Raw genomic sequence first — 12300 nt, 5'->3', positions numbered from 1 at the left:
TTGTTAATATAGTTTGAGGATTTGCTGTGGCAGTAAGGTTAATTAATCAATTATTACATTACACACTTATGAAAAAGAAGTATTAACACCTGGAATGTCAGCTGGAGTGGCAAAGGAACATGGAACATTTGGAAATTTTGAAGTTCATAGCATATTAATCCAAAATGGTATTTGGATCACCTTTTTATGTCTGTAAATATAAATACTTACTCTATTGTTTATTTCTGGAAATAAAGAAAAAACAAAACACAAAAAAACACAGAGCAGCATCAGTCCTCCTGAAATAATTACTAAAGATCCAATTGCCTTTTTTGCCATCTCAAAGATTCTGAGGTAAGTTCAAAGCACATGAACAGAGTTAGTGCCTGCTTAAGGTCTTAAGACAGTGTTTTGCTTAAGATCATGAATAAAGTACGCTGTTATGACTCATGCTGCACCCCTCACATTGGTTAAAAAGGCTCTTTATGTGTTTGGCTTTATTTCCCATGAAACATGGTATGTGAATGAAGAGATTATTGACATGAAAGTGAAGAAAGGTTTGTAAGCAAAATTAAAATATGCTGCAGATCTGAACAACACTAACACTTTTTACAAATTACTACCACTGGTTTTCAGGATCAGGTCTGACCCTTAGAGCAATCATTCTTATATGAATAGTGAAGAAAAACCGCCAACTCCCAGGCCTTCTAGAAGTCAGTTCATACTCTATTGTCCATACAAACATGAAAGGAAATCACATCCATATTTCCGAGGATTATTTTAATGCACAGAAATGTATGAATCCCATAGCTGTCAAATAACTGATTCCTCAAATACAAAAAGCATTACTAGATGCTCTGATTTGCTTCTGGTTTGCAGACAAAATGTAATTTATTTAACTTCTCTTGCTGTAATATTTCTGAGTAAGCTTTAGTTACTGCAATAATTGTTGCTGGAGTTTTTTGCTTTTTTGAGGGGTTAGTTGGTTTCCTTTTTAATTCTCCTTGTTCCTGGTTATATTGCTCCCCCACAGACCTGACATAACAAGTACAAGCTCTGCAGCAAACACTATGATAGATTTTATTCAGTGGTCTGATGCTGCCTCTCTCCCTTTCACAAGCAGCAAGGGTAAATCTTTTCTCAGCACTGTGAAAACAGAATTTCAAGACTTATTACAGAGGTGTTAGTATTTAAATTTACATAAGCTCTGGTATATACCTGAAATGCATTTTAATCTGCCTGAGGAACAGATTTTGTCCTGGGAAGTTCATTGTTGTTTCTAATTGTCAGCAACTGCTACACTTTGCTTGCCTGCAGCTATCCAATTAACATATCACCACTACACAAAATACTGTAATATGCTCAATCTCTTAACAAGTCTCACACTCCACTTCTATCCAACAATTTCACCTCAATTGGATTTTGAACATATTAGCAAATGTTAGTGAAGAACAGACAGACAGACATATACCATCAGATAATACAGCCTTCAACCACCATTCCCTATTGCTGTACAAAGTTCTGTGGAGATACTCCTAGTTGTTTAGAATATCCAGAGAAACAGAGAGACACAGAGAGAGAGAGAGAGGTACAGAGAAAGAGAGAGAGAGAAAAGGGAAGCTCAACTGCAGAAGGGGAAAACATGTAACTTGTGCCCTGAGATATTGCTATGGTAACATTTAAACAATGAACAGAAAGCTCTGCAGGATTCTGCTCTCGCTTCCTTGGATACCAAATGTAAATCCTGTTTCTCTTTTATTGTGTGCATGCACAAGCGTCTGATTTTTGCCTTTTCCGTTAACAGATAGCAAAGTATCCAGGCCCCCTACCAGGAACTACGCATTAATTCACTTCCATGTATTGCAGCTTGTGAATATGCAATTAAAACACACCACTAGCATACTCATCTCCCCTCTTTTTTCCCCATTTCTACCTCTTAGGAGAAAAAAAATGACTGTGATAGTACAGGTACCTTTTTTTTTTTCCTCTGAATTGCATCATTAAATAAACCACTCTAACATGTCACAAACTAATCCCCAAGTCTTCTGCCATTACAAGAAATAGAGGCAGGACCCTTTCCAATGGCAGCTCCTTGTCCAATCTGCTAGACTCAAGCATGCTGCATGGCTGCCTTCCAGACAAGCATGGCTCCGGCTGGGTGGGCTGAAGGAGGCTTGTTTTCCATAGAGCAGCTGGCAATGGGATAAAAGGCCCCTGATAATAGTATCTTGAAGTCCAGTCAGCGTGACCACTCTAGAAGTTACTTAGTGGGTGCTAATTGCATGTCTCTGGAGTAATTCTCATCCCAGAAAACAACACTAACTCCAGCACCCTTCCTTCTCTCCTCGTTCCCTCACTAGCCACCACAGACAAAGACATATCTCCAAACCAACATGAAGCCACTCTGGCAAGACCAAGATGGAAGCTCTTGCACACTGCTGCTGTGCAAAGTGCAGTCCTTCAGTGAATATATTGCAAATTGGATAGCCTGGCTTGTGAGTTTCCACCATCACCAAGCTCTCTCAAAATGTGCTAAAATCCTGTCCCGAGCCCCATTCAAAACCTTCCTGCCACATACTGCAACAGCAAAAATCTTCATGCCAAATGGGAGACAGCTTTTTAGGTCACAGGCAAATAATTTTAAAGCCTATATATAGGAAGCCATAGCAACACCTCTGGAATCCCTTTGTTTTTCAGCAGTCCCACACTTGCTTGTATTGGCTCACATCTACAGCCTTTTTTCTTGGGTCTCACCTAATCTTAAAGTCCATTTTTCACTTGTCAGTGGTATCAGGCTAGGAGATATTGTGACACAAAATTTGCCACTCCAGTAAACTGAACCTACTTCAATTCCAGATCAGAGCAAATCATACCTGATATGAGAAAAGACACAGACTAGCCACCCCCTTGCACTAACTTACAGTTTGCCAAGAATTCCTGAAGTTTACATATGTGATCTTTGACCTGGAGAACAATTAGAACAAACAGAGCAGGACCCTCCAATATAGCTTTATCTTTCTTTCTGTACAAGAATTTAGAGCCTAAATACACACATAATCTTTCCCGATACAGTGTCAAAATCCCAGCTGCCTTTGGTCACTACCAAAAAGGTCCATGGTTTGCAGAGGAGACAGCCCGCAGGACCAGCATGTACTACTGAGTTATACATCTGTGCTCAAACACGTGTGAGGGAAGTAGCAGAGACAGCCAGCTCTTGCCTCTACTTGAGATTTACTGCTACTCATTTAGGTGGATACTTGGATTTATGTTTTTGGCTGTATATTTTATGATCAGCCCTTTGGGCTCTGGATAAGCCCCAGCAAAAATCCTGAGAAATGTTATACTCATTCCCACTTGACATTGAATGAGTTAAAATCTGGGTTGTTCCATGTATCTTTTGGCTTGTGTATTAAGTGAATGATTCACTGAAGTGTGAAGCTGTTGCCTCTTTGGAAGGAGATATGCATCCCTAGCTTTTTAATGCTGAAAAGATTTGCCTATTTCAGCCCAAACTGGTGACTAAATTTTCCCAGTGCTTTCTTATCATATCAAGAAAATAATTCTGCCTAGTTACTCAACAAAATGAATGGGGTACCTATGTCAGCTTTCTATTGTCAAAAACTGGAGTTGCGCTATCAAATTTTCTGTTTATGTGTTCACTTGACAGCAATCCAGGGAAAAGCTTGGAAATGCCTTTTCCTTAGCCAGCTTCTTTTTCCTTCAGTAATTACTGAGCAGCAGCTTAACATAAATTTAGCTCTTCTATTACTGCAACTGCTGATGTAAGTATAGCCCACAATAGGGCACAGACTTATAATGATACATGAAGGAATGGACAAGAGAGTCTTGCATTCATTTTCAGATGCTAAAAAACTTATTACCCATTTAGTGTCCCACCAGGAAACATGTGCCCAGAGAAATAAATGGGGCTAAAACACTTCATACTAAAAGGATTTAGCTATACTGAGAAAGATGAGAGTAACTGGAGCTGGAAGGAACAATTTTTGCTGTGCCTGTTTCCTTCTTTTTCTGAACACTACAGTACAAAGGGTCTGATTTGTTCATATGTCCAAACAAAAACTCCAAGAGATTTCCTTATGAGCAGAATTGAACTCTAAATCTTAATCTTTTTCAAGTAGCCAACATTTAAGAGGCATGACCTCCAAACAGAAGCACATGGCACACCTTTGAGAGGCAGAAGTTCTCATTTCCACTATGCCAAAAGATTCAGGACATTTACATGAAGTAACAGTAGTGATGTAAGTGAATAGAGAAAGACTGGGGGGGGAAGGAGAAGGCTAATATTAATTTGTGCATTTATCCAGGGAAGTTAGAGCTCTGGTTTGGTTGTTTAATGCAGGAAGCTTGTGAAGCGAGAAATGCTGCCAGAAAAAAAAAAAAAAGTGCTAAAATCTGGCTCTACCATCACTTCTTCCACTCCTGCCTTCTCTCCCCTTCTTCAGAATATTGTAGCTAGAGAAAAGCAAAATGAGTGGCAAAGGTAGTTCTGCACCCTGCCTGCCAAAAAAAAAATAAATCCATTTCTGTTCAATGGCTCATTTAATTAGGTCTTTCTCCCTTTCATTCTCCACCAGTTTTGGCCTAATACTTTCAGCTGGAGCCTTTACTTGTGAAGGCCAAGGTTGAAGAGGACAGAGGTGAGGGAGGATAGAAGGGGAAGAAAGGGAAAGAAAAGTCCCTACCCACAGACTACGCAGTCATACCAGGAGAGGGGACGGAAGTATCACTTCCCCACAGGAAAACATGGATCTCTATTTTAAACACCATATTATCCTCCCTTTATTCCACACCCCCACACTACATTTCTCCAGGAAGGGAGATATTTACTGGTCTGTTACACATCATTGCTAATCTGTGAACCCCACCATCTACCAGCCACTTTTTAACTATTTTCATTATCAGCCCAGTAACAAAAATCTTCTAACACCTCAATGTCCTCTCACTGCTTTACAATCAGTCTCCTTCAACTGCCATGAGAGTCCTAGGGGACCCAAAGGATTCACCAAAAAATCACAAAGAATTTCCTAAGAGATCTGGAGGGCACAAGTGGCTAAAACAGCAGTTTCCAAAACTCCCCTTTAATAGAAGAATGTCCTCTCTCTGCCTGTTACTGTCCTTTCTTAGCAATGGAGAGTAAAATGTGCCATTTCTCACAGAGCTGTCTCCTCAAAATCCATTAAAAGCCCCTGCCCTACACCACCCTCCCACTCCCGACAAAAGCCATCCTTCACCACCCTGCTTGATTATAAAATTTTCCTGTTAATACACCATATTGATCTGCAATGTTAGACTGGGTACCGGCATTTTAATTAGAACCTTCAACTATTTCAAACAATTACTAAATAAATAAACCCCCTTTGTGCATCCAATTCTATGCAACTTGCATCTGCTTGTAGAGACTTGGCAATCAGGCAGCACCCCCCATTCACTGCAAGGGCTTTCTCAAAAGATTTCTTTGCTAGTGAACACTTACACATGCTATAAGGACACACTGGCAGGTGCCTGCAACACCCTACAAGGGCTTGAATTTTACTAACAGGAATCTGAGCTACTGTGAGAATTCAGTTCTATCCTCGTTCCTTCCCTTCTCTCTTCCAAACCACCCCCCTCCAGCCATTATCAAAATACAGTCAGGTCCTTAATTCAGGTGGGAGAAAAGACCGAGAAAAGAGGAATAAGGATGAAAGAAGAGAGGCAAAGGAGCATATTTCCTTTTCCAAAAAATAATAAAAAGGAAAGTGTACTCACTGTATCCTCAAAGACTATCCAGCTGGAAATCCGAGTGATTATGAAAAACCCGGGTGGGGGAGGGGTTAGAAAACTATTTCATTTCAGCAATGAAACCAAAACTAAAAACAAGAAAGAAAATAAAAATAAAGGATATCCAATTGCAATTTCCCAGAAATTTCAGTCCACACAGGTTCCAATCCAACCCAACACTGCTGAACTCTCCCCCTCTGGCAATTTTACTTTCTTCTTCTCTGTCCTTTATTTCTGTGGCTTTCAACTTTTCTGCTTAAAATTGCCATAGTGGTAATGTTGATGTTTGCCTTCACCGGAGAATAGTGGTTTCAAATAACAGAAAAAAAAAAAAATCCTTGCAGAGGAGGAATGGTCCTTCTCCTTTCTGAAACTTTTCATTCCACTGTGGATCCTTTGCTTAGTTTCCTTTTTCTAAGGTTTTCTGCCTCTCTGGCTCCATTGCTCCCCATTGCTCTTTATTTGTTTTTTTTTTTCTCTGGAGAGCAGAAGGGGCTGTATTTCTTTTTAAGCAATCCTCCATCTGTATTCTTTTAATGTAATTTTGTTGTGACACTTAAGATCCAGGTCTTGCCAGGCAATTTTCTTTTTCCCCCTTCTTTGCTGCACTATTAATTATCCAATCCATGTGTCTCCACATTAGAATGGGGATTCCCATTCTTCTTTTTCTCTATTCCTCCACACTCCTTTAGAAAAAAAATCTCATTTTGTATTTAAATTTTTATTTCTCTCTGCCAAAACAATAAACTTTTAGTCTCTCTCCCCCCTCTCCAAAGATCTGATTAGATTTCCAATCACAACCCAGTGCGCAATTGGATTTTTGATTTCGGCAAGAAGCCAGAAATCCACAGCATCAGCACCCTCTCCTTGTTTCAAACTCCACGATATATCCTTTTGCCTATCCTCCAACTCCTCTGCATTTTCATAATTTCACATTAAATTATATGAAGGAGAGAGGGAGTAGAGAAAAATTCAAGGTTCCCACCAGCTGTCAAGAAGAAATCCATCATCTCGTTATTGTTTAAACACTTGGGACGGGTGTTTTTAGCGCCCACTCTCGCCTTTGCCCCCCCCCTCCCCCCACTTCTCAAAATCCTTCTGATGTTAAAACTCCCCCGATGGGGCACAAAGACGCTCGGGAAGACGTGATTCGTCCTCTTAGCTGTAAATTTCAGAAGCACCCTTTGCTTTTCATTTCAGCTTCCTCTCCATCTTTTGTCCAGCAGCTATACAGATCCAGCAGCACTGAGACGGATAAACTTCTATTTCTTCTTTGAGGAGAGAGAGGGAAGGAGAGACAGGAAGGATAAAAGCTCTCCCATCTCAACCTCCCTTTTCCTCCTTTTCTCTGTTTCAATGCAGGTCTGATCTCATTTCCAAGCTCAGCCTGGTGTATTTCAGATGTATAAGTTGGATTTCCCTTCTGCACAGCAGTGAGTTAGTCTCCCATCTTCTTCCACACGCCAGTTATCTTCCCCCTTTTCTTCCTTCCTTCCTGCCTCCCTCCCTTCCAAGATGACACAGTCCCAGGAGCGCAGCCGCTTCTTTCAGCTTTTCCTTTCATCCCTGATATGCATAGCCCTTCGCACAGTCGAAACGCTTCCTCCCTCCTATTAGCTTCAGCTTGAATTCTCCCCGTGTGTGCACGTACGTACGCATGTATGTATATATCCAGTTCCTGACAGCTGCTGTTGTTGCTGCGAGTAGCTCCGCTTTTCAGTCGCTCTGGCTTTCAGTTACTCCCCTCCTTTCAGTGGCACCCTAGGATTTGCAAATGTCCCAGGGCCAGTCTCTCTGGCTGCACTCCTCCTTCTCCCCTTCTGTTCTCTCCTCTTTCTCTCTCTTTTTTTTTTTTTTTTTTTTTTTTTTTTTTTTTTGTTTGTTTTCCCCCACCTCTTCTTCGCCCCCTGCTCCCCTCCCTCCCCCCCCTTCTTTTCTCTGCTTGGGATCAGTAAAATACAATTACCCAATTACCTCCCATCATCTTAGCACTGATTGGTCAATTGCATTAACACTTGATGTCAGGGAAAAGGGCTGGGAGCTGCTCTGGTGTGGCATTGCTGCCACCTGCTTGACAGTTTGGGAACAAACTTAGGGTTACCTTAAGAAATCTCCAAGTCAGAAAACAGTAATTGAAAAACAAGGGATCATCTTAAAGAAAGGAATGTCAAAACTCATTTTCTTAAAAGCCTGCCTGATTCTGACAGTTCAGCCAGCATTCACAGGTACCAGCCTAGCCTCTGAGGCAGAGGAAATGACAGCAAAATGAAATGAGGTATAAAGTCTTTGCAAAAGAAGTACAGAGCAAGCAGTATTCACAGGTATCAACTCCAGCCACAACTGCAGAGGTGTGACAATAATATGAAACAAGGTATGAAATTACCTCCGCAAAAAATATAGCGATGTAAATAATTTGCATGGAAAGACAATCTATTTTCTAATTACAGAAATAAGTATGTGTTCAAAACTTGTATACACATATTAATTACCTAAAACTCCATTTTAGCAGTTGTTCCAGGGCAAAAGGCCTTTGAAGTGCTTCAAGATTTCAGTGAGTTTAAGTCATGGCTCCAGTGAGCTGTTAAGTGACAGCAACACAAGAGTACAATGTCTAGGCTCATCTATCAAGTCTGACACAGTTAGATTAGAATGATGTCTGACCAGCATTTTAGAGTTTTCTAAACTGGTTCTGTAATTTGGACTACTGAAGTGCTGCCATGTTCACTATGTACTTATCTACTTATGTTAGATGTACTTATTTATGTTACCTCAAATGCTCAGAATTGGGCTTGTGTCTTGATTTTTTTCAGGGATCAAAATTCAATAAAAATCTTACATAAAACTTTGCATGTATAAGGTCAGATATGCTATCCACTTCATGGAAACAGAATATAGATGATGTATGTGCTGGCATTTGTCTCTCTCAAAATCAGAAATAAATTATTTATAGATCTAACTCCTCCGCACAAGCCCCAAAAAGAGAATGACAGGTGCTTTCATGGTAATTATAGCAAACTTTAAATATTAAGCAATAACCCTGAGTTATTCCATGCATATAATAATATAACTAGCTCTTTGTTCGGTCCTCTCTCAAATAATCAAGTTATGTTTGGTATGCTTACTTAGGCTTCAGCTTCAGTGTGAAACTGGCATCTTGAAAATAAAATAAATTTTTAAATTATATGTCATATTAGAAGTTTTTTCCAGAATTACAAAATCCATAAGCTAGCTGAGTTCAGTCAAGTAACACTTACTGAATCATTAACACTGACTTTCAGATTTATTCTACTGACTCAACAAGCTTGCTGGTGAGAAAGTTCTACCAGATATAACTTAAGCAACTGGAACCAGGCCCTAAATCACTGTTATATTATTTAACATCTTATCTTACTATCACTGAAATCAGTGGCAAATATAAATTAACTACAATGGGTGAAAGGCTGAGTGTGTAGTAATAATTAATAACCCAAAACTAACAGTCTTTCAGGAATGCTAAAAAAGTCTTTGGGAATTTTTGGAGAAGGCTGTGAGTGTGATAGGAGAGGAAGTTGCTGACAAGTAACAATCTTTTTCTCAGTTGGTGAGCTTATTTTATTCCTGTCTTATTCATTGATGCTGCTGGTGTATTTTGGGCCTACAAACGTCTTATGAGAGTCTTTTACTTCTTACTACTCAAAATCCAAAAAACCACAAACTTGTTCCTTTTCCCAGAAGAATAAAAACATCACTGCCTAATGTTTTCTCTACTGTTTGTTTAAAAATTTTTCTGCTAATATTAAAGAGCCTGTGAGTGAAAATGAAGGTTTCTTTAACCAAATTAAACAAATATATGGGCATCAGGTACAGAAGACACAACTTTTGGGCATATAATAAAAGTATCTGCAATAGCTACAGTATCCCTGTTGATACAAGCTAATATTTTATTTTCAGTAGAAGTGCGTACATTTTCTAATTTTGATATTATTCAAACGACATCAAAATACACGTTTTTTAACAGATAACAGTACTTAAATAGACAATAATATATTTGCTAGCATAGATCTGACTAAATACAAATCCAGTATCAAGACTGAAAAATATGCTCTAAGCTATGATATGATCTTCTATCTTAAAGTTTGTTATTTTTAATACATCGATTAGGCTTTATCACCTAATAAACACAGGAGATAACATGATTAGCTCCTTAGAAAATAAATTTAAAGTCACCTAATTTGTGATATTTATAAGATGACATGTCATGCTACATGAAAAAGTAAATGTCCTTATACTAAAGAAAAAAAAATAATTGCATTATCTGTTTTACAAGCATGCATGCTACCTATGTGTGAAACCTACTTAAAACAAATATTCTGGTATTATCACAATAACTCATTCATTAATCAAACGTTAAAAGACTATCCTTAACTCTGGAGAGACTTGTGTTATGTTTTTCCTGCAGTACATTACATGTTGTTGCCTCCAAACAATATTGTTTGTATATTGTCTTAAATCTCTTATTTTGCAGATTTTCCAGCCAACAGTATCAATTCCCTACATATCTGTTCACAAAAGTCATCCAACATGGTGAGCTGATACTCAAAAACGCCATGGAAAACACTGGATCATAGACACGATGCAATGTTTTACAAGCCCTGACAAGGTGAGACAGAAGACATATCCTAGGGCATTCTGTTCAGTTCCTAAACTAGGGAATTACTATTCTTCATGCTCATTGCCCACCTCTGAGCACACTCAGGTGGACAGCAACTGTTAAGAGCAGCTGTTACCTGGTCTCCTCCCTGCCTGGGAGCTGCCCTGGCAGTGCTACCATACAGCATGCAGAATAGCCACTGCTGCTCTGGTACAAAATCCCAAGGACACAGCAGAGGCCACTGAGTTCTGGTTCCTCTTATGGACCAAGATCACCATGAGTCAAAACAGTGAACTGTGAAGAGAACTAAACACAGACTGGCAAAGAAACTTTGTTTTTGGTGTAGCGTAACAAGAGTGCCCAATCCTGAGTATGAGAGGATAACAAAACTCAAAGGTATGTACTGGCAAATCTTCACATAATAAACATGGACAATAGACCATTATAAAGGACCTTTTCCTTCCTGACAGATAGGGCAAATTCTGTAGTTCTGTGTGATTAGCACTGGAAGCCACTAGTGGAAAAGACTAGATATTCAAAATTTTCAGACATTTGATGGAAGAGAAACATGGCTAAAACTTAACGAAAGGAGATTCTGACCTGTACATAAAAAAGTAGGAAAACATTGTAATTGAATAAGCATAGCCCAATTTTAAGGAAAAGAGTGAAACCAGACAACTTTGCTTAGACAAAGTGAAAAGCAAATTGCAAGATTTTCCTAAGTCAGTGACAGCCCTGCCTTCATTTTCAATAAAAATTAAGAAATCATAAAGGAAACTCTGGAACATAATATTCTTTCTATTCTATTTAGCTTTTCTGTCAATATTTTCTTGCATATGAAGAGAGTACTTGCATTCTCTTATAGCTTACTACTTTCAAAAGGGAACAAAAATTATTGCTGGCAAATATACTTTTGACTGCACAGATTTAGGATCAAGCTCACTAATCAGTTTAGGAATTCAAAAGAGGTCCTAAAAATCTCAGACTACATAAAATATGTCATACATAATCTCGCAGGAATACTTCAAATTTCGTAATGTAATCACAGCTCACATTACACAATTTCCTGTTTATATCATTTCACTGATTATTGTGCAATTCTTTTAATACAACACACACTAAAATCAGGTGCATATTCATCAAAATTAGCAGCTGACTGATGCTGCATTGTTTATTAATTTTCACATTTTTTTTCTGATGTTTACAGTTCTAGTGAGAAATTTTGTTTCCTAGGCAATTTCTATTGGGTCATAGTGCCTTGAAAGAAATAAAAGATATTCTCCTTTCAGGAAAATCTGGGTAAAATCACAACACATGATTTTGGCACACGGTTGTTTACATGATCTTTCAATAAACTCAACTCTTCATATTATTGTAATACTTATTGTTTCTGGTAGAGATGGAAATAAATGGTGGGTTTTGTTGTTCCCTTTGGAAGTGAACTGTATTCTCAAAACTCCTGGATGTTCATTGCATGTTCATTGTGCAGTTGGGTTAATAGGACAAGTTTAGAATTGTTGTACACTTGTACAAATTTTCATCCTCTATGTTAACAATCCATCACTAGAAACAACTTGTTTAGAAAAACTTTCCAGAATTACTGCCTATGGAACTGAATCCCATATTGTCAAAGTTTCCATTATGCAGAGACAGCCAATTCACCAAGCTGAACATGAGATAACAACATGCCCCTGCTGTAAAGAAGTCTAATGGTTTCCTTGGCTGCACTAGGCAAAGCATTGCCAGCAGGTTGAAGGAGGTGATCCTTTCCCTCTACTCAGCCCAAGTGAGGTCACACCTGGAGTACTGTGTCCAGTTCTGGACTGCTTAGTACAAGACAGACATGGACAGACTGGAGAGAGTCCAGCAAAGTGGCATGAACATGATAGACTGGAGCATCTCTCCTACAG

General features: G+C 38.9%; 1 protein-coding gene across 9 annotated transcripts in view; it reads right to left on the bottom strand.

Moving 5' to 3' along the window:
- LRRC4C (leucine rich repeat containing 4C) overlaps positions 1 to 12300 on the bottom strand; it is a 496561-nt gene that overhangs the window by 90173 nt on the left and 394088 nt on the right. For 2 of the 9 annotated variants that reach the window (XM_017812524.1, XM_017812560.1), the window contains exon 1: positions 5749 to 7593. The exons of the other annotated variants lie outside the window; for them this stretch is intronic. The gene's annotated coding sequence lies outside the window, so the exon portion shown is untranslated. Of the gene's footprint in view, positions 1 to 5748; positions 7594 to 12300 lie in introns of those variants that run through there. 9 annotated transcript variants of the gene reach the window in all.

Source organism: Lepidothrix coronata, unplaced genomic scaffold, assembly GCF_001604755.1.
Source record: "Lepidothrix coronata isolate B3197 unplaced genomic scaffold, Lepidothrix_coronata-1.0 Scaffold1, whole genome shotgun sequence".
NCBI lineage: Eukaryota > Metazoa > Chordata > Aves > Passeriformes > Pipridae > Lepidothrix > Lepidothrix coronata.
Note: the sequence above shows the minus strand (reverse complement) of the source record. Positions and strands in the feature narration are given on the sequence as shown.